This window comes from Canis aureus, chromosome 17 (assembly GCF_053574225.1).
Source record: "Canis aureus isolate CA01 chromosome 17, VMU_Caureus_v.1.0, whole genome shotgun sequence".
Taxonomy (NCBI): Eukaryota; Metazoa; Chordata; class Mammalia; order Carnivora; family Canidae; genus Canis; species Canis aureus.
In genome coordinates this window covers 28934062-28954525 of record NC_135627.1, presented here as the reverse complement: position 1 = coordinate 28954525, position 20464 = coordinate 28934062, and the positions used below count along the sequence as shown (strand labels likewise).

At 38.3% G+C, this 20464-nt stretch overlaps 1 long non-coding RNA gene across 1 annotated transcript in view; it reads left to right on the top strand.

The window, feature by feature from the left end:
- The first annotated feature begins 7990 nt into the window (after positions 1 to 7990).
- Positions 7991 to 20464, top strand: part of LOC144287867 (uncharacterized) — a 23225-nt gene continuing 10751 nt past the window's right edge. Inside the window, exons 1-2 of the long non-coding RNA XR_013355667.1 lie at positions 7991 to 8116; positions 10908 to 11097. This is a non-coding gene — a long non-coding RNA (uncharacterized LOC144287867). The remainder of the gene's footprint in view (positions 8117 to 10907; positions 11098 to 20464) is intronic.

The window sequence follows — 20464 nt, the reverse complement described above, 5'->3', positions numbered from 1 at the left end:
GAACAAAAACAAATCGTCCTCAAATTTGTACGGAACCACAAAAGACCTCAGATAGCAAAAGCAATCTTGAAAACGAAGAACAAAGCTGTTATACCACAAAGCTGCAGTAATCAAAACAGTACAGTACTGGCACAAACATAGACACATATATAAGCAGAACAGAATAGAGAGCTCAGAAATAAAACCATGATTATATGGTCAATTAATCTTTGACAAAGGACACACAAGTATACAATGGGAAAAAAATCTCTTCAACGAATGGTGTTGGAAAACTGGACAGCTACATGCAAAAGAATAAAATGGACCACTTTCTCACACCAAATATAAAATAAATTTAAAATGGATTAAAGACCTAATTGTGGGACCTGAAACCATAAAAATCCTGGAAGAGAGCACAGGCAGTAATTTCTCTGACATTGGCCATAGGAACATTTTTTGAGATATATCTCCTGAGGCAAGGGAAACAAAAGCAAAAGTAAACTACTGAAACTATGCCAAAATAAAAAGCTTCTGCATAGCAAAAGAAACAGTCAACTAAACTAAAAGATAATATAATGGAAGAAGATATTTGCAAATGACATAACCAGAATACATAAAGAACTTATATCATTCAACACCAAAAAAACAAATAATTCATTTTAAAAATGGGTAGAAGATAGACATTTCTCCAAATATATAAATGGCCAACAGATGCATGAAAACATGATCAACATCACTAATAATCAGGGAAATGCAAATCAAAATTATAATTTGGTATCATCCCACACCTGTCAAAATGGCTGAAATAAAAAAAAAAAAAAAAAAAAAACAAGAAGTAACAAGTGTTGGCAAGGGTGTGAGAAAAAGAAATCTTTGTGTACTGGTGGGAAGGCAAGCTGGTGCAGCCACTGTGCAAAACAGCATGGAGGTTCATCAATAAATTAAAAACAGTAATTCCACTACTGGATATTTATGCAAAGAATATGAAAACATTTATTTGAAAAGATATATGCACCTCCATGTTTATTGCAGCATTATTTATAATAGCCAAATTATAGAAGCAACCCAAGTATCCATCAATAGAGAAAGGATAAAGAAGAAGGGTGTGTGTGTGTGTGTGTGTTTTTAATACTATGCAGCTATAAAAAAGAATGAAATCTTCCCATTTTCAACAACATGGTTGATGGATCTAGAGGGTATAACGCTAAGTGAAATAATTTAGTTAGAGAAAAACAAATACCACGTGATTTCATCATATGTGGAATTTAAGAAAGAAAACAGAGGAACAAAGAAATAAATGAGTCAAACAAAAACAAACAAAATAAAATAGACTCTTAACTACAGAGAATAAACTAATGTTTACCAGAGGGGAAGTGGAGAGATGAGTGAAATAGGTGAAGGGGATTAAGAGTACATTTATTGCGACGAGCACTGAGTAATGCATAGAGTTGCTGAATCACTATATCGTTCATTTGAAACAAATATAACACTGTACAATACTCGTGGTGGAATTAAAATTAAAAATAAAGTGCAATAAAATTCCTAAGATCTCTTTCTTGTTCCTTATTCCCTTTGTAGCTTTCTGTTCATGCTTCATGAATTCAACATCTTCTCCTCTTTCTGAGGATAGACTGCTTTCTGATGATAGACTTTATTATGCACCCTGCACTACTATATCTGCAAATTATTGTGTTTTCATCGTTTCATTGTTTATGTCTATCTCCTTAATGGTAGAGGTTTTTCTCAATTTTGTGATGAAGGTTGATTGTATAGTCATATTTAAGAGTGAATTACTTTCTAATAATTTAGTCAATTTAGAATTAATTTTTAGCTCATTGTAAGCTTTGTGTAAGAGGACAGGAGTCATTGACTATAAGTTTACAGTGTAGAGTAATTTTATTTAGGAGGACAACACACATTATTGTCTGTAAGTGTTGCCTTCGTTATTGTTTAGTTTGTCAGGAGGTATAGAAGCCTGGCTTCCAATTGGCTAGATACAAACCAGGAAGGTTGGGATGGGATGTCTCTCAATTCAACTAGCAGAATTTAATTTAACTGCCCTGCTTTCAAAAAAAGCCTCAACATGACCCTTTGTTGTGCCAAAGACTGAATCCCGTCTGGAACAATTTCTCTGGAGAATAAATTTCATGTCTCTTCCAGGTATCGGGAATGGACATCAGGCAATGTGGGATGAGACTGGGGACCAGAGGTATACAGATTCCTTGTATAGGCTCTGAACCAAGTTTTGTGTTCTTAGCGCCATTCCCTCACCCCTCCCAGACTCAAGTGCCTCTCCTTCCTGAGCCTTTCTGGGGTTCTATCCTCTTACTTTGTGTCAGCCTCCTCTCCAGGCACTTGGGATTCAGTTTTCTCTACTCTCCTAAATCAACTCCCTCTCATTCACCTGGTTTTCCATTTTCAAAATTGTGAAAATACCTCTTGTCTTCAGCCATTACCTTGCCTTGTCCCTATGAAACTTGTAGGAGGGAGTATAGGTAAACACCTAGGTTATATTTGTCACCTTTAAGTGGAGTTCCATTGCAAATACCTTCTCCCTGTCTGTAATTTGTCTTTGGATCTGATCTTCTCCTACAAAGTGATCATAAAACTAACAATAGCAACAATAACAATAATAATACTCATTCTTCTATAGAGTGTTCTTGTGAGCTTTCAAAAATTGTAATATATGAGAGAGCACTTTATAAATTGTGATGTGCCATATGAATTCTATTTAACTAAAAATGTTAATGTTTTTATTCCTCACAGCAGGAAAGAGACTACATGAACATTTGCAAAAATGTTTTAGGCTTATTTATAACAACTAGAGAACACCCTCTTTTTGGTGAAGATATTCCACAGAACTGTTCCTAAATAAACTTTTATAGTAATCATTGACCTTAATGATCTAAGAGTAATATCAAATACCACATTAGAGGCAGAACATTAGTGATTATATATTCACAAAAATATTCTCAAGATTTTTAGTGCTAGGTGTTATAGTTCTGACTTACAAATAGAGGTGATCTATCTGGTTTTAGGTTACATCAATTCAAATTTATCCTTGAATCTAAATATACTAATTTAATATCACTTCTTATTAAATATAAAGAAATAGACAACGGGAGGGGAACCATCCCGGGAGGGGTGGTTCAAGCAGTTAACCATCTGCCTTCTGCTCAGGTCATGATCCCGGAGTCCTATTATCGAGCCCTGCATCAGGTTCCATGCTCATGCTCAGCAGGAAGCCTGCTTCTCCCTCTCCCTCTGCCCCTACTTCTCCCTCTACCCTTTTCACCCACTCATGCTCTCTCAAATAAATAAATAAATAAATAAATAAATAAATAAATAAATAAATAAGCAAACAAACTAAAAAATAGAAAACAGGAAAATCTTAATAATCTGATAGTGATCTCTGTATTTGAGATCTTTCTCTCTTCCTTATTATACATCAAACATTTATTTACACCTGGCTCATATAGTAGGTACTGTTATGAACATAACAGTAATCCAAAGACTAAAACATTGTAAGCCAAAAAACTAAAACATTCCAAAAATTTCAAGTGAAAAGTGACAAAGAAGATCACTAAGCCATTCCACTCTCTAAATCACCTGTCCACTCAGCCAGGTCACAAAGGTACTTGTCTCAAGGGATTTAGATTGAAGAATGCATTTATGTAACATAAAGAACAAGCTAATTAATAGAAAGAAAAAGATTGGTTGTCCAGATAAACATTAAGTTGATAATATGGGATTCAATCTTCCCTACAAAGAGTTAAGAGAATTGCCTTTCCTTCAGAAACGCTTCTGCTGTTTTCTGGTTATTTTCACATAGAGAATATTACCTAATCCTTACCCTATTTCTTTAAAGTACCTGGATTCAATCCCATTTTGCAAATAAGGAACTGAGAAGTCGAAAAGCTAAGCTTTTTAACAAACTTAGAGTCAGCATTTGAACCCAAGTCTCCAAATTCCGAGGAAAGTACCTGAAGTACCACTTCACTCCAGCAATAAATCACCCATTCTCTCTCATGACCTGCTGCAAATGCATTGAGCCACACACAGGATGAAGGATAAAAGTGGGGACCACTCACAGCCCACAGGATTGTCAGCAGATGTCCCGTGGCATATGCCGGCACATTCTGTCAGCCCCTTCGGGGCACCAGAGCATCAGACGACCAAAATGACAGGTTGTACAAAGATCCAGACTCATTACAAATGGCCCTCCTTTTCCTTTTGTTTCGTTTGTTCTGAGCAGCTGGCATCTTTCAGTGAACTGTCGGTATTATATTTAAGACATAGTACATCATTAAAATAAAGCTCGAGGCTAATAATTATGTCTTGTTCAGGTGTTTTATGACTAAAGATTCTGACTTTCCCCCAAGGTTTCCAACTCACTCTTTTCCAAATTGCTTCTCTAAGGGCATTTGTTACATTGTGGACGTGTCCCCAACAATTAAATAGCAGTTTAATCCTCCCTCTCTAGATCTTTCTTTTTGAGGTAGTGTCCTGGAGCCTAAGCTACTTCCACTTTCAAGGCAGTATTTATGGAGTCCTCAACTGGCTGTGTGAGTGTTACTGCACACAGAGGTTAATCAAAGTGGAAAGCCCGGTTCCCAGCCTTCATGTTGCTCACATGAAACAATACTCCTATCCTTTCCTTGCTCTGCATCCATCCCTATCTTTGTTCAACAGTTATTAAACACTCAAAGCACCAAATATGACTATCAGGTGGGGAAAAGAGCACAGGACCTGGATTAGATAAGTATTTAAACTCTAAGCCTTATTTTATCTATAAAATGGGATTGATGGTGGTTCCCACCATTGAGAACTATTGTGAAGACTAAGGAGGTCAAATATGTGAAATCACTTTAGAATTGGCAGAAACATTCTCATTGAGGTTGCCTCCTCAGGGCCTGGTAAATCCTGGTACTTTGTGGAGGAAGGGAGCAATTCTTTGCTGGTTTACATTTAAAGTGGAGAAGTCTGTTGGACCTTTTCCTGCCTTTGGGTTGGTATCTAATTTGTCTGTGCAAGGTGGCAAAGCAAATAGAACAAGGGGACATCTCCTCTATGCAAGGCAGCAAGAGCAAAAGATTTACTGCCCTTTTCACCTCCTTGAAAAAGAGAAACTTCAAATGGGCCATTCTACACATATTCTTTAAAAGCTGGGTCTATTTAACTATTCCTTCCCAAATGATTAACTTACATATTAAAGCATGTTAAAGCTGAAGCTTCTTAGTTTTCTTACTGTATGGGATTCAAAAAAGGCAAATTGAATTTAAGTTAAAAAAAAACATTTTGATCCAAATATTTAGGTTATACCACTTAAACTAGATTCTCTTAGGTTATTTCTACTTAGCTCAATCTAGTTGGAAATCCAGTAGCAAATAGCTGAACTACAGATTTTACAACTTTTAATCAAAAATATCCTTGATATGGATATCCAAATCTCGGACATTCACATAATTTTTTCTATCTAATGTAAGATATATATTTGATATATTTTAATAAAATTTAGAACTATCAATGAACTTGAACTCTAGGTTATTCATCATTTCTTTTAATAAATATTCTCAGCCTCTTATTAGGGCAGGTACTTTTCTATAGGCTGAGGACTCAGAAACGAATAAAAACTGAGTTAAGCCAGCTTTCGTACGATTTGCAATCTAGTAGAATCACATGTATTTTCTGCCCAAAGACATTCCTCTCCGCTAACCTGACTTGCTTGATCTTCAGGTTATATTGAGGTCTGCCAAACTTAGGATAAGTTCAACTAGCTATAAACTAATTGTTAGAAAATATTTTAATATAAGCAGAATAGATTGAAAAAGCCATTTATTCATGTAAATTCACAGTTTGTTCTGTTCAAACTGACAAAATAAACAAACTCCCAAACTTTTACAGGCATTTTGACCTCATTCTCAGATTTGCAAAACAGCAATAATTGAATTTGCATAAATCATATTATCTAACATTTATTAATGCACTGACAATGTGGCATGTTCTCATGGATTATTTTTCTTAAGCCTCATGATAACTATTAACATGATGAAAGATTATTTCCAATTTACAAGTGGCAAATGTAGTAGGAATTAGAACCAAGAATCTCTAGCCAGGTCTAGCCCTTGACACACTAGTGAAATAAATGAAATATTTCCTCACTTTATATATGTTATATTTATTTTTTTAAAGATTTCATTTATTTATGAGAGAGAGAGAGTGCACAAGCACAGGAGTAGGCACAGGGAGAGGAGCCCAATACAGGGCTTGATCACAGAACCCTGAGACCGTGACCTAAGCTGAAACCAAGAGACGCTCAACTGACTGAGCCACTCAGGTGCCCCTTATATATGTTTTAATGTAACACATTTTGAGTACCTACTATGTGTAAATTACAGTACTAAATTCTGGAGAAGTAAAAATAAGATACAGCTCCTACGCTCAAAAGCAATTTAAAATTTAATAGAGCACACAGATATATACAGAAATACTATAAAGTACTAAATTAAGTTGGTACCTGGCACCTGGTTGGCTCAGTTGGTTAAGCATCTGCCTTCGGCTCAGGTCATGATCCCAGGGTCCTGGGATTTAGCCCCGCATCGGGCTACCTGCTCAGCAGAGAGCCTGCTTCTCCCTCTCCCTCTGCCGCTCCATCTGCTTGTGCTCATGCTCTCTGTTAGGTAAAAAAATAAAATCTTTTAAAAAAACCAAAAGAATAAAATAATTAATTAACTTGAAAGAGGTCGTGGTGAAAGGAGTCCTGGATATGTACCAAGAAAGGAGGTAGCACATGAGAACATCACTATTATGATAGATTGAGTGCACCCTTCAGCCTTTCCCAGTAACAGGATTAACAGTGTACACTGCACCATTCAGAGTCTTGGACAAAACAATGGATGGCTAATAGAGGTGTATCCTTCTTCTGAAGATATCCTGGGTCAGCCTTCAATTCACTCCCCTACATCCCTCATCCACCCTCAGGATCCCCCTGTTGCAGCCCCATTTACTCAGACCACCTACACTGAGTTTCTCTCTCTCACTGACCACTCACAAGAACAGGCTCTTTCCTGTGGAAGCTGAGGAATGCCTCCTCTTAACCTCTTTCATCTATTTAGGCTCCTTTAGCAGAATACTGTGGTCTGGGTGGCTTATGAGCAATGGACATTTATTTCTCACAGTCCTGGTCACTGGGAAGTCCAAGATGAAGGTGTAGCACATTTAGTGTCTGGTGAGACCCACTTACTGGCTCATAGACCACCATCTTTTTGCTGTGTCATTACATGGTGGAAGAGATGAAGTAGCTGATAAAGGGGCTACTTCTATTTGCCAGGGCTCTACCTTCATAACCTAATCACTTCCCAAAGACCTTACCTCCAAATTTCATCATATAAGGGGGTTAGGTTTCAACATATGAATTTGGGAACAATACAAACATTCAGTCTTTTTTTCTAACAGCTCTTTCCCTTATTAATACTAACCCTAACCCTAACCCCTAACCCTACCCCTAACCCTAACCCTAATCTAACCTAGTAAGATGTGCTTATTTTTAAAATTCAAACCATTCAAAAGGATAGGAAGAAAAATACAGACCACATTGGTTTCCATCATCCATGTGCCTAGGACTAACTAACAGGCCCCTGGGCATCTGTCCCTTGAGCTTGTTCTCTTATACACAAGGACACCCACACACATCCTCACACATACACTTGCACACACCATATACATCTACATACCACGTTCACTTCAGACAACACCTGGGAGACCCAGAATCCTGTACCACCCAGAGATGGAGCAAGGATTGTCATGGAGGCCTCAATAAATGATATCTAAGTCCTAAGCATGGGGACAGTTAGAAAAAGATTAACCCTCTCCTCACTCAGAGCATAGCATTCACAGTATTGGCACCAAAACTTGTGGTAACAAAAGAGTCCTCTGTTGAGAACTTTTCTTGAGTGGACACCAGCATTATGAGGACACAGGTGGCATTATTTGCCCAGGCCTCCTTCAGTGGCACGAGTCTCAGAGATGGCATTGCTGGGAGCAATAGGGGCAGGGTAGCCATGTATAGTTTCCCAGGAAGTAGGCACATTATTGAAGCAAATCAGATCAAGAGAGGAGGAAAATGCTGGACACATTTGTAAGTAAAACTACATGGCACAAAGCACTCCCTAAGGACTCCTAGAATTGCTGGAAAGAAATTTGCCATGAGTGTTAGGTCCTTAGAATGCACAAGACAGATTTTGAAAAAATGACTGCTTTGTAGCTGTTATTCTGACTCTTAGGATTCTGATGTGGGAAATGTGGGAGACATAGCAGGACAAATAAGTACTCCTGACAGGGCAGATAAGACCTGGAATCTGAGCTTGCCAAGACCCTGACATCAGCGAGCTGCAGAGCAGATACCTCTCCGCTGCCCACTGTAGCCGACACCAGATAGCATAAAGAGACAGCCAGCTATAAAGAGTCAAAAACAAGAGCTGCAATCAAACAATCTGGGGGATACAGACATTTTCCTTAAGGCAAGTCACAAGATACTCTGTAATAGAATACAGCCCCTTAAATAAAGCATCCTTACTGCAAAATCTCCACTGGCAGAGTTCTAGTATGTGAACCATGCAAGTTTTAAAATAAATCCATGCAAAAAAAGTTAAAATGAATATTTTTTCTGTCTTGTTTTTTAAAATAACAAAGGATAGGAATTCAAATTGTACTAAATACTGGAGATGACCAAGAGTGATGCAAGCTAGGGAAAATGTGTGCAATTAGGAGACAGGGGAGAGACCAGAACTTCTCAGGATATAGAATCACAAATGAGGCATCATCCCTACTCTACAAAATATGAGTTTGCCAGGAGATAAAACATAATTTGCTGAAACATGTTTGTAAATGTTTACTTTTTTTATAACCCAATTGACATTTGTTTTAAAATTATATCCATTTTCTATTATTGCTTCTGGTAGATTTTTATATTTAGTTCTATAAAACAATGGCATGGTTCAGTTCATGGTTAAATAATTCAGTTCAAGGTTTCTATCTTGATGTTTGCTGAGAGGTTCAAGATACCAATATCATCTAAATAAAAAAAAGAAAACTGACTTTCAGTTTGAAAAAAATCTTAGAATTAACCAGAGGTTCAAAGTAATAAGGGCATATTTGGGCAGGAAAAAAAGAAAAACCCTTTAGCTAGAGAAATTCAGCATGAGTAAAAAATTAACAGGTATCTCCTCTGGGCTTCTGTTCTTTAATGTCCTCTAGAGTGTTAGACTCACCTTGCTATGCCTTGACCTCACACAGCCTCTTCTGACATGGACTGATGCCCTTTGCTTTCAAATAAATGCTGTTTTCTGGAGACTTTTACTCCTTTTCTGGCCATCATCCCAGAAATATTGATCAGCTTATTGCCACTGCCCTGTTTTTCCTCAGAATGGCGCCAGAGTGATCTCTTAAAACACAAATTTCATCAATGCCTCTACTGCTTAAACCTCTGTGGTTATTCCCTATCTTCTCCCCCATAAAAATACTCAATGTCCATAAAAGGACTGAGAGGACCTTCATAATCTAGATGCTGCCCAGCTTCCAGCTTCAAATGAACCCACTGAAAACCAGTCTGGTAAAAGAGCTCACATAAGGTCCCCACTAACTGCTAATGGATCCATTTCCATAAGAACCCCTGTCACATAGAACTGGGCTGGGTTTTGTAATTTGAATTTCTACTTCCAGAACTTCTGCATTACCCCAGTGAAAACTGAAAGTTAGCATTTTCATTTTCAGTTTTATTTAGAAAAATAGGAATCACACACTATTTCTAGCATATTACAGTAGTCTTTCCTTATCCATGGGGGTATATGATCTAAGACCCCCCAGTCTTACAACATACTATAATAATAGTAACATGAGTGTGGTCTCTCTCTCTCTCTCTCTCTCTCTCTCTCTCTCTCCTTCATACACACATACCCTCTCTCTCTCTCAAAATATTATTGTACCGTATTCACCCTTCTTCTTATGACAAAATGAGATAATAAAATGCCTACATGGTAAGAGAAAGTGAAGAAAATGATGTACACTCTGTGACAAAGCATTGGTAGAAAACGGTAGAAGGCTACCGTTGACCTTCTGATGATCCATCAGAAGAAGGATCATCAGCTATCAGACCATGCTTGATGCCACTGGCCACAAAACTGCCAAAAGCAAAACTGCAGATGAGTGGGGACCACTATAATTACTTGAAAACTTTGGTCAGAGTTGAAGCTAGACCTCTAATGACGGTACTCAGAAAGTTATTCCAACTCATTTGAAAAAACTTAAGATTTTTAATTTAGTTATTCATGAGACACACACAGAGAGAGGGGCAGAGATGCAGGCAGAGGGACAAGCAGGCTCCATGCAGGAAGCCTGATGTGGGACTTGATCTTGGGACTACGGGATCATACCCTGAGCCAAAGGCAGATGCTCAATCACTGAGCCACCTACTTTCTCTGTTTCACTTCTTTAATCTGACATACTTTAATATCATATTGTTTGCTTAATTCCAACATTGCTAGTCTCTTTTCTTTTCTTTCTTTTTTTTTTTCAGTCTGTTTTCTATGAGGCAGCATTTCCTAGGTCACGATTATCATGCTAACTCTGGTATTTCACTACTTTTAAGGGGGTCCACCCCTTGGAAGAGTCTAGGGTGTGCTTTTCATCATCTGAGGGCATCAGACCTCAGGAGTAAAAGAACTCTGTGAGATCTGTCCTCCTTTCTACCTTGATCTCTATTGTTCTAGGAGTTTCCTCTCTAATGTGTGCCTTCTAGCTCTCTCTGAATGTTCCTACAAAGATGTCAAAAGACCCAAAGCCCAATCATCTCTGGACTGTGCTCAGTGAAACATGCAGTCTAGAGCTGATCATATAATAATACGGGATTAATTGGCTCTTTGCCTTTACAGTGATGTAACCTTGTGTGGCAGGTGGCGATTGGCCCCTGGCAATCAAAGCTGCCAAGTGCGTGACCTGGTGTCTCTTGATGTGATCAAGACCTGGAAACCCACAGCAAATGAGTCAGCCCTGACACGGAGACCCTTTAGCTCTGTAGCCCTCACCTCTGAATGCCTGATCCTGCACTGGAGACTTTCTTAGGTATGTGGATCTAACATTCTTCCAGATTCAGCTCACCAGTAGGGGGACTATTTCTTCCCATTTTCATGGGATATATATGTTATAGATATATATTATTTTAATTTTATGGATATATATTATATTAATATGTAGCCAAAGAATTTTATTTTGAAATAATTTTAATAGAACTATTTGATAATGACATCAAAAATAATAAAACCAATGTGTCATTCAGTAAAGCATATTTCAAAATATTGTATATTTAAGTTATTTTAGCACTCCCTTTCAGTCTCAAAAGTATCCCAGTTTGTGATAGTTACTAGAAAGGAGGTGGATGGGGGGATGGTTTAAAAAGGTGATGAGGATTAAGGAGTACACTTGCTATGATGAGCAACAAGTGATATATGAAAGTGTTGAGTCAGTGTATACACCCCAAACTAATATTATATTGTATGTTAACTACCTCGAACTTAAATGAAACCTTTTTAAAAATTTAATTTTCTAAAAAAAAAAAAAAAAAAAGGTGTCCCAGCTTGGACATGGAATTACATAGTTGCCCTACTAGATAATGTATGATGGGAAGACAGAGGCCCAAATACATATCAAGAGTGGTGTCCATCTTTCTCCCACTGTCACCAGGATATTGCACAGTGAACTGATAGGCCTTAAAGGCAACACATTTGAACAACACTCAGCCACAGCAAACAACCTGCAGGGTGCACAGGCAGAAGGTAGTGCTTTCTTGGCTGATCTTGAGTTCCAGAGGTATGAACAGGGCCCAGGATGCTCCAAATACCTCCAACCAGCTGTGTGTTTGGTTGGGAGCTCCCTGAGATCTACGATGGGGCCAGCCCAGGCATAGAGGGGTTTCAGGTCCCAGCCATGGAAGAGAGATCAGATCATACAGACAGCAGCCTGGATGGCCAGTGGGGCAGCAGCTACCTGCAAAACAGAGGACCCTGCCACAGGACAGAGCAGCAAAGGGACAGGCCAAGCCCTTTGCAGGAAATTTCAAGAACTCCTCACTCTCCTGTCAGAAGACATTCTAATAAGTTCCCAGAACAGAGAGATATCATCTTGGGGTAGAGGAGGAGGGAGCGCAAACATAAAGAAATGAGCTATTTAAATTATATCAAACAGGATGTAAACTAGTTTAGAACTTTAGTTACCTTCTAGATCAGACTGCTTATTTTTCTGGGCATTTCTGGGTGTAATGCATGTAAATTTTCAACACTACTAGGCAAGCAGCCTTTTGCAAATCTATATAACTTCTGAAGTTGCTGCTTCCAAATGAGATTAATCAGCTAGCTCTTCTGGGTGATATTGTCTTTAGATTGGAGAATTTCTTCCAGTTGTTGCTCAGGAAAGTTATATTTCTCAGTCTGTGAGTAGTTAGATAGAGGGTGAAAGAGAGAGAGGAGGGACTCCCACGAGATTAAATATGGGAAAAAGTGTTAAAAGGAGAGGTAAGAGAAACTGCATCTATGTTTCCTAGTGTTAGTCCTGTTGAATATTAACAAAGGCTTTCTTTTCAATTACAACATGTTACAAATGGGAAACTGGGCATTGAGGAAACAATATATGTTTCCAAATGCTGAACAATAAGAGCTTTCAGAGGCAGAGTGTAGGGGCCCAGATACCTTTAGGGATTACTCCATGGGCTGTGTTAGTTTTGTGCTAGAACACAAAAGATACCTTGCACCCAAGAGTCTTGAGGAGTTTAGAAACTTCAGATCCTACATATCACAGTCTCAAGTGTAAAATTATCATGCCCTCTGTTTGATCTCTCCCTGGCGCTCTCACTCTGATGACACTGGGGGAAATATGAGAGACACGTGGTAATCTGTTTGGGGAATAAGGGAAAGGTGTTGGAAAAACAGAGAACGTATTCCCTGGGAAACTATTTGAGTTCCACTAAGCAGAAAAATGTACAAACTCACTCCTAATTCACTCTGAAGTGGTGTGTTTCAATTCCCTTGTAAAATACAGAAACACAAAATTGGAATGTGTGTCCCAGCAAGAGTCCTCTTTGAGAGCTTAGGCCAAAGAGAGCAAAATTTACCCAACCACTGTGCGCCATAAATCATAGTCTACAAAACACATAGTTCCTGCCTACCCATTATTTTTCCCCAAAAGAAACAGTATTATTGTGCTTTCTTCACAAAACTAAAATACTATGAAATTTTTAAAAGAAACCAGAAACATAAAAACATTCTTTTTACCCATATGCTGTTGGTTCCACACTCCCTTAATTCATCTCTATCTTCACCATCCTCACTCTCATCTAAGCTGGAAATCTCAACACCGTCTTTTGCTCCTACCTCTCCCGGACTCTCACCACCTTATTATTCTCCCTGACAGTCTTTCTTTTGTTCCTATTGTCACTTCCTGAGTGGACCTCATTGGCATCTCACCTGGCTGTCTGCCTCTTGTGAGCTACCTTCCTCTTCACAACTTAGCCTACACTCAGGTCAGTCTTCCCATTCTCATCCTTTCTGTAAACCACCCCTGGGACCACCTTCCTCACACACAGCTCTGTTAAGTCTCTCTTCAGCCCCAATTCTTGATGTCTTCCTGAGTTTGAACAACAAACACTGCAGAAGCACTTACTGGCCTCCATGACCTGCCCCCAATACCCTGTGCTATTGTTTCTTGCCCTATACCTTTTTCAATCATGTTCTGCCACAGTGACATCAGATTATAAGTATTTATTCAAATATCTTCCTACTTTGTAGTGTTTGCACTGCATTCTTCTTTCTAGAATGTTTTTTGCCCCACCTCTCTCCAGCCCCAAACAAATGAAGACTTCTTGAAATCTTACCCATATGGCTAAACAGCTCTAAGAAACCTTCATGATCTTTTCCTGATTTCTGTGACTAAAATTAATGTATCCCTCTCCCATGCTTTCATATGTCTGGACCTTCCCATCAATACTTACACTTTCTACCCTGTACTGCAGACACTTGGGTTTACTTGTCTTTCCCATTACACTGTAACCTGCTTAAGTTCAGATAAATATCCCAGCAAAGTTTGTGGAGTGGAATCTATTACACCTTGTGCTGGTCATAGCCAAGTTCACCATCACTATCAAGTAAATAAGTCAAATAAACTGTTCTTTATCAACAGGCTAATGTCTACCTCAGAAATGTACAAATTACATTTTTTAAAGGTCATATCCTTAGTAAAGTTATTGGTATCTATAATTATCATGTGCTTAAATGCCCTAACTTTTAAAATTATATCTATCAGCATTGACAATAAAGATTTAAAGTTAAGTCAGAATTACCAGGAATTATCCTTTTTTTTAATTATCCTTTATTATAGGAAATTGCAGGAAGAAGCTAATGCGCCCTAGCAAGACACAATGCTTGAAGTCAAAAGATTTAAGTTCAGATCTTCTCTCCTCCACTTATGAACTGCTTGGGCTTAGACAAAGCCCTATACTTGAACCTCAGTTTTCTAGTCTGTAAAATAGGGAAGAAAATGCCTACCTACCTCTTATAGAAAAGGAGTCAAATAATAGATGCAGCAGTACTTTCAGAACTGCAAGTTTATCTACAAAGAATATATACTAGTATTAATCTGAATAAAAGACTTATCCAAAGAACATACTTCAAATAACAGTCTTCATGCTTTGGATAAAGCTAATGAAGTAGAATATTACTACTGTTTTAAGAAGCTGGCGGGTAACTCAAAGATGGCGGTCTTATCTGGATGACTTTGCATTCTACATTCTTATTCCATGCTGGTTGGTAACTCTTAACGCAGGGATTTATGAAAGTCAAGGGCATTTCCTATCACAATTTGCAGATACAAATTGATTGATCTGCCTCTCCCAATTTTTCCAAAGTTACCTAGGCTATCCCAAGAATACCCAACACGCGACTTGATTCTGCCTGTACCAATCTAGTTTGCTAACATTTGAAAACACATGGGGATACATAAGCCTCTTGTAAAAATTCTACAAGTGTTATAGTGGTCACAGCACTGTAATGAAGGAAAGAAAGAAATTAGGAATAGACAATGGTAGTAAATAACACTAAGAAACACTTGAGCTTGGGTAGTGTGGGTAGTGTAAGGCGCTGTGATGTGAGCCAACAAGCTTCCAAGATAACTGGAAGTTTAACCCTTTGGGTACCAAAGATTTCAAATACATTTTAATAGTTTAAATGATTTTCCAACTTTCTCACCTTGGTGATCAGACTACATGAGCCTTTTTGTTGGTCTTCCAATCCACATTTCCTTTTTCTTTTAAAATTTTATTTATTTATTTGAGAGATGGAGGGAGCAAAACCAGGGGAAGGGACAGAAGGAGAGGAAGAAGCAGACTTCTCACTAAGCACAGAACTTGACACAGGGCTCAATCCCAGAACCCTGAGATGAAGTCAACACTTCACCGACTGAGCCACCCAGGTGTCCCTCCACCACACTTTCAAAAGCCTCCTTATCTTTGCCACTACCTGGAATGGAATGACCCACCTTCTCCAATTGCCCAACTTCTATTCCTACTGATAACCTCAAGTCCAGTGAAATCATCTCTGATACTCTCAGGAAAAGTTATTCACCCCTCCTCTGTGTTTCAAGTACGTTTCTCCTAACACCATTTTAGTACCTATCTTGGGATGTTACAAGTCTTTCTGTACACATCTGTCACTAAATTTCATGATGGCAGGGTTTGAGGGTCTTTTAAAATTTCCTTGCACAAAATGGTGTCAGAGGTGAGTACATTTTGTGTACACAGTAAATACTTAGAAATGTTTATTAAATGAATGAATGTGTTATCAATAATGAAAACCAATTATTATACTATTATATTTAAGTGGTGTCATGGAGATTTATGTCCTACCTGATTCTCTGTTAGTTTATACAGAATGGTATGTATTCTATAAAGTGTCTTTTTTTTTTTTAATTCCTCCTCTGTGAATATCTCCCCACCCCCATGTAATTTAGGTTCTTTCTCATTGGGTATGATCATTGTCCCTGTTCTCATTTTTTATTTCTACTGTTTCTATTCTCTGTTACTTCCTTCCTGCTCCCCACTTTGATTAATAGGTCCCATGTTCTGTCTCTCTTGTTCTTATGAATCCTTGAAATGTCTTGGCTTAATATATTTCTTGACATGGCATAATTCTTTATTTTGTTTTCATACCTATCATGTGCCAAGGGAAACACATCTTTATACTAGGCAAGATTCTGACATGTCCAATAATAATCAAAATATCCTAGAAGTTTCCCTTCACTTTCTATCTGCATTGCATCCACTTTGTTCTGGTTCCACCTCCTCACACCTAAATTATAACTGCAATAGCCTCCTAACATCTCCATCTGCATCTGTACTCCCTTTTCTTTCTTTTTTTTTTTTTAATTTTTATTTATTTATGATAGTCACACAGAGAGAGAGAGAGAGAGAGAGGCAGAGACACAGGCAGAGGGAGAAGCAGGCTCCATGCACCGGGAGCCCGACGTGGGATTCGATCCCAGGTCTCCAGGATCGCGCCCTGGGCCAAAGGCAGGCGCCAAACTGCTGTGCCACCCAGGGATCCCTGTACTCCCTTTTCTAATCAGAACACATATCACCACCAGGCTATTCTTCCTAAAACACTGGTTTCACTTTATTAATCCTAGGCACAGGGCCTTTAATTTCCCTTTGATGATACCCAGCATTCAAGATTCTCACAATCTGGCCACATTCTTTCTCATTTTATTTCATTTATTTTTAAAGATTTATTTATTTGAGGAAAAGGGGAAAAAGAGAAAGAGAGAGACCAAGTGCACAAGTGGGGTGGAGAGGCAGGGGGAGGGGAAGAAGCAGGCTCCCTGCTCAATATTTATTCAAATATCTTCCTACTTTGTAGTGTTTGCACTGCATTCTTCTTTCTAGAATGTTTTTTGCCCCACCTCTCTCCAGCCCCAAACAAATGAAGACTTCTTGAAATCTTACCCATACGGCTAAACAGCTCTAAGAAACCTTCATGATCTTTTCCTGATTTCTGTGACTAAAATTAATGTATCCCTCTCCCATGCTTTCATATGTCTGGACCTTCCCATCAATACTTACACTTTCTACCCTGTACTGCAGACACTTGGGTTCACTTGTCTTTCCCATTACACTGTAACCTGCTTAAGTTCAGACAAATATCCCAGCAAAGTTTGTGAAGTGGAATCTATTACACCTTGTGCTGGTCATAGCCAAGTTCACCATCACTATCAAGTAAATAAGTCAAATAAACTGTTCTTTATCAACAGGCTAATATCTACCTCAGAGATGTACAAATTACATTTTTTAAAGGTCATATCAGCAATGTGGGGCTTGATCCCAGGACTCTGGGCTGAAGGCAGACACTCAACTGACGGAGCCACTCAGGTGCCCCTGTCCTTCTCATTTTCTTTTTCATTTCTCTACACTGATATTCATTCCTCTGTGTCCCCTCTTTTGGCTCTGGGTTGGCCCTGTGATGCTTTTTACCACTGGACTGTGGTGGAAGTGAGGCTGTGGGACTTTAGAAAGGGAGTCTTAAGAAACCTCAAACTAATTTAGGCCTCCTTTCTCAGAAAGTCTGCTTCTTTGCCTAGAACCACTCTGAGTCTATCCTAGCCGAAACCACAGCCTTCCTCCTAGGTCCTAAGAACACTCAGAGGAGAAAAAAAAGATCCTTTTAATCTTGTCTTTCCAAATGTAATGCCAGAGTTCTGGGAGAATGCAATCCAACCTATCATCTGATTTCCTGGACAGTGATAACTGTTTGGTACACAGATAATGGTGACAAAATCACTTCGCCAGCCCTCCATTTCCTGAGCTACTTGTATGAATTTTTGTGGGCCTCCTTTCAGATTGTTAATCGATAAAATTATCTCTTCCAGACTGATCTGCTCCAGTTTCACATCCTAAGTAGTTCAATTCTCATTCCTCACTTCAGACTTCTGCTTCTGGGCAAGATGGAATAACAGAGACCAGATTTACCCTTCAGTCTGAAACAACCAAAAAAAAAAAAGGACAAAATATATGAAACAAAGGTGTTCAGGAGACTGAATATCAGACAACTGAAAACAATAATCTCTGAGAAATGTAAAACAAATGAGGGGAGACCGAAGATTGCCCAGCTTACTGCATTCAGAGCATTTCCAGCACACAGAGAAGGAACTCAGGCATAGCCCAGTGAACAACTTGAGTTAAGGAGATGGAGAGTTGACAGTTCAGAGACACCAAGGAGGTTACAGTTAAGTGGGACAAAATAAGAGAGGAGAAAACAGTGCAAAGAAAGAAACTTCAGAGGTTTGCAGAAGGCCCTCTCTTAGGTATTCACATATACTAATCAGCATATGCATGAGAGGGAACTAAAATAAAGAGAGATGTTTATTTTATACCACACACAAAAATCAATTTCAAGTAAATTAAGCAAAATAAATTCAAGAAGCAAAAATTCAAAACTCTGAAAAAAATAAAGAGTGTCTCTATCACATCAAGGTAGGAAGTTTTTCTTACATAAGGCACCAAAAAAGCACTGGCCATAAATAAAGATTAATTAATTAACTAAAATTAAACTTTCTGGAGCACAAAGGCAATATATTAAAGTGATACACAAACCATACACAAAGATATTTATAATCCATAAAACCAGTAGGAAATTTTTGCTCAGAATATACAATAAAATTATATATACCCATGTTTTTAAAGACAACCTAGTAACAACAGCAAAAAGTAAAAAGTAAAAAAAATAAACTATTTATATGATATAAAAGGCAATTTTTTAGAAAAGGAGCAATAAATGAGATATATAAAAAATTTCCTAGGAAAATAAAACTACAAAAAAAATATCATTTCACACCCAGCTCATGGGTATGCAGCCATTTATTCATTCATCACAGATTCACTGGAACCCTATGAGGTGCAATGCTCTATTCAGAATATAGAAACATTAAAAGGTGAATAAATTATCATTATTTTGTTTACTTTCTCTACTAAAATGAGACCCCAAAGAGGGCAGGCACTGCTTCTTATTCTTCATTGTATCTTCAGCATATAGTACAGTCCCTGGCATGAGGCAGAAAAGTATTCAATGGCAGTAAGCTGATGCAAATCCTACTCTGAGGATTTCACAGTGTGAGGAGAGGGAGACAAGAAAGCAGCAAATCCTAATATTTCACAGGGATACCTGAGAGTGTCCACAGAGGAGCTACATTTTGGAGGATGTCCAGTTCTCCAGCACTTTGGTCAGACTCTACAGGAAGTCAAGATTTGAAATGAGCCTTGGGAAAAAGTTGTTTTGGTTTTTTTCCCCCAAAAAAAGCCTGGCATAGCTTTCTTTTTAACTCGGCACAGAACATATACCATATTATCACACACACACATACCTCAAATAACTAAATCCCTAATAGTAAATAACTTCATCTTCAAAACTCCAGAATGAGGAGGAAGATGAGGAAGAAGAAGAATCTAAGCAATCTATACCCATACAATTTACCATGATGTTAGCATGCTTTACTAGTGGCCATCTTCACTAACATAACTTTATTATTTCACTGCCTTCCTTGATGTTACTTTACTACTTCAGAAAACTTGCCCAGGAAGAAAAAAGTTGTAGGGTCATGTGGGTAGCTCAGTGGTTGAGCATCTGTCTTCAGCTCAAGTCGTGATTCCAGGGTCCTGGGATCAAGTCCCGCAACAGGCTCCTCAAAAGGAGCCTGCTTCTTCCTCTGCCTGTGCCTCTGCCTCTCTCTGTGTGTCTCTCATGAATAAATAAATAATATCTATATTTTTAAAAGAGAAAAATGTTGCAAATAACTTTATTGTTAGTTTCAGGAACTTCCTGAAAATCCTGCTTAAGTGAACATCAAAATATTCAACTTTTCAATGTTCAATCCAATGACTGTTTACTTTTCAAGACCCTTCAAAACTCTTAACTCCACCCATCCTAAACTATCACATCATGATCTCCTCTTAATCCCAGTGAACATCCTCCTCCCACATCCCCATATTGCTGTCTGCCAGCTACTCCAACCTCCACTACCTTCTAAACTTGAAAGACCTTGCCTTAAATCAGACTTCCATTCATTATTAGAGTTCTTGTGAGGTGGTTCCCTGCCCCCTACCATCACCCCTCCCACCTTATCACAGTATAAGTAAACTCAGCTTTGTCTTACCAACCAGTTGTTTGGTGATACTTTCAAACATCTAGCATTCTATACTCCTTTTCCTCCTCTTCATCCTTATACTTATCATCATCATCATCATCATCACCATCACTAACATGGATTGAGTCCTTAACGACATGCCAGGCACTTGCTGATTAGTTTATATACCTAATAATCTCATCCCTTACACAAAGAGTATTTTTAAGCAAGTAAGTAATTAAATTATAGGAGGTATATTCAAGTGAACTGCCAAAAT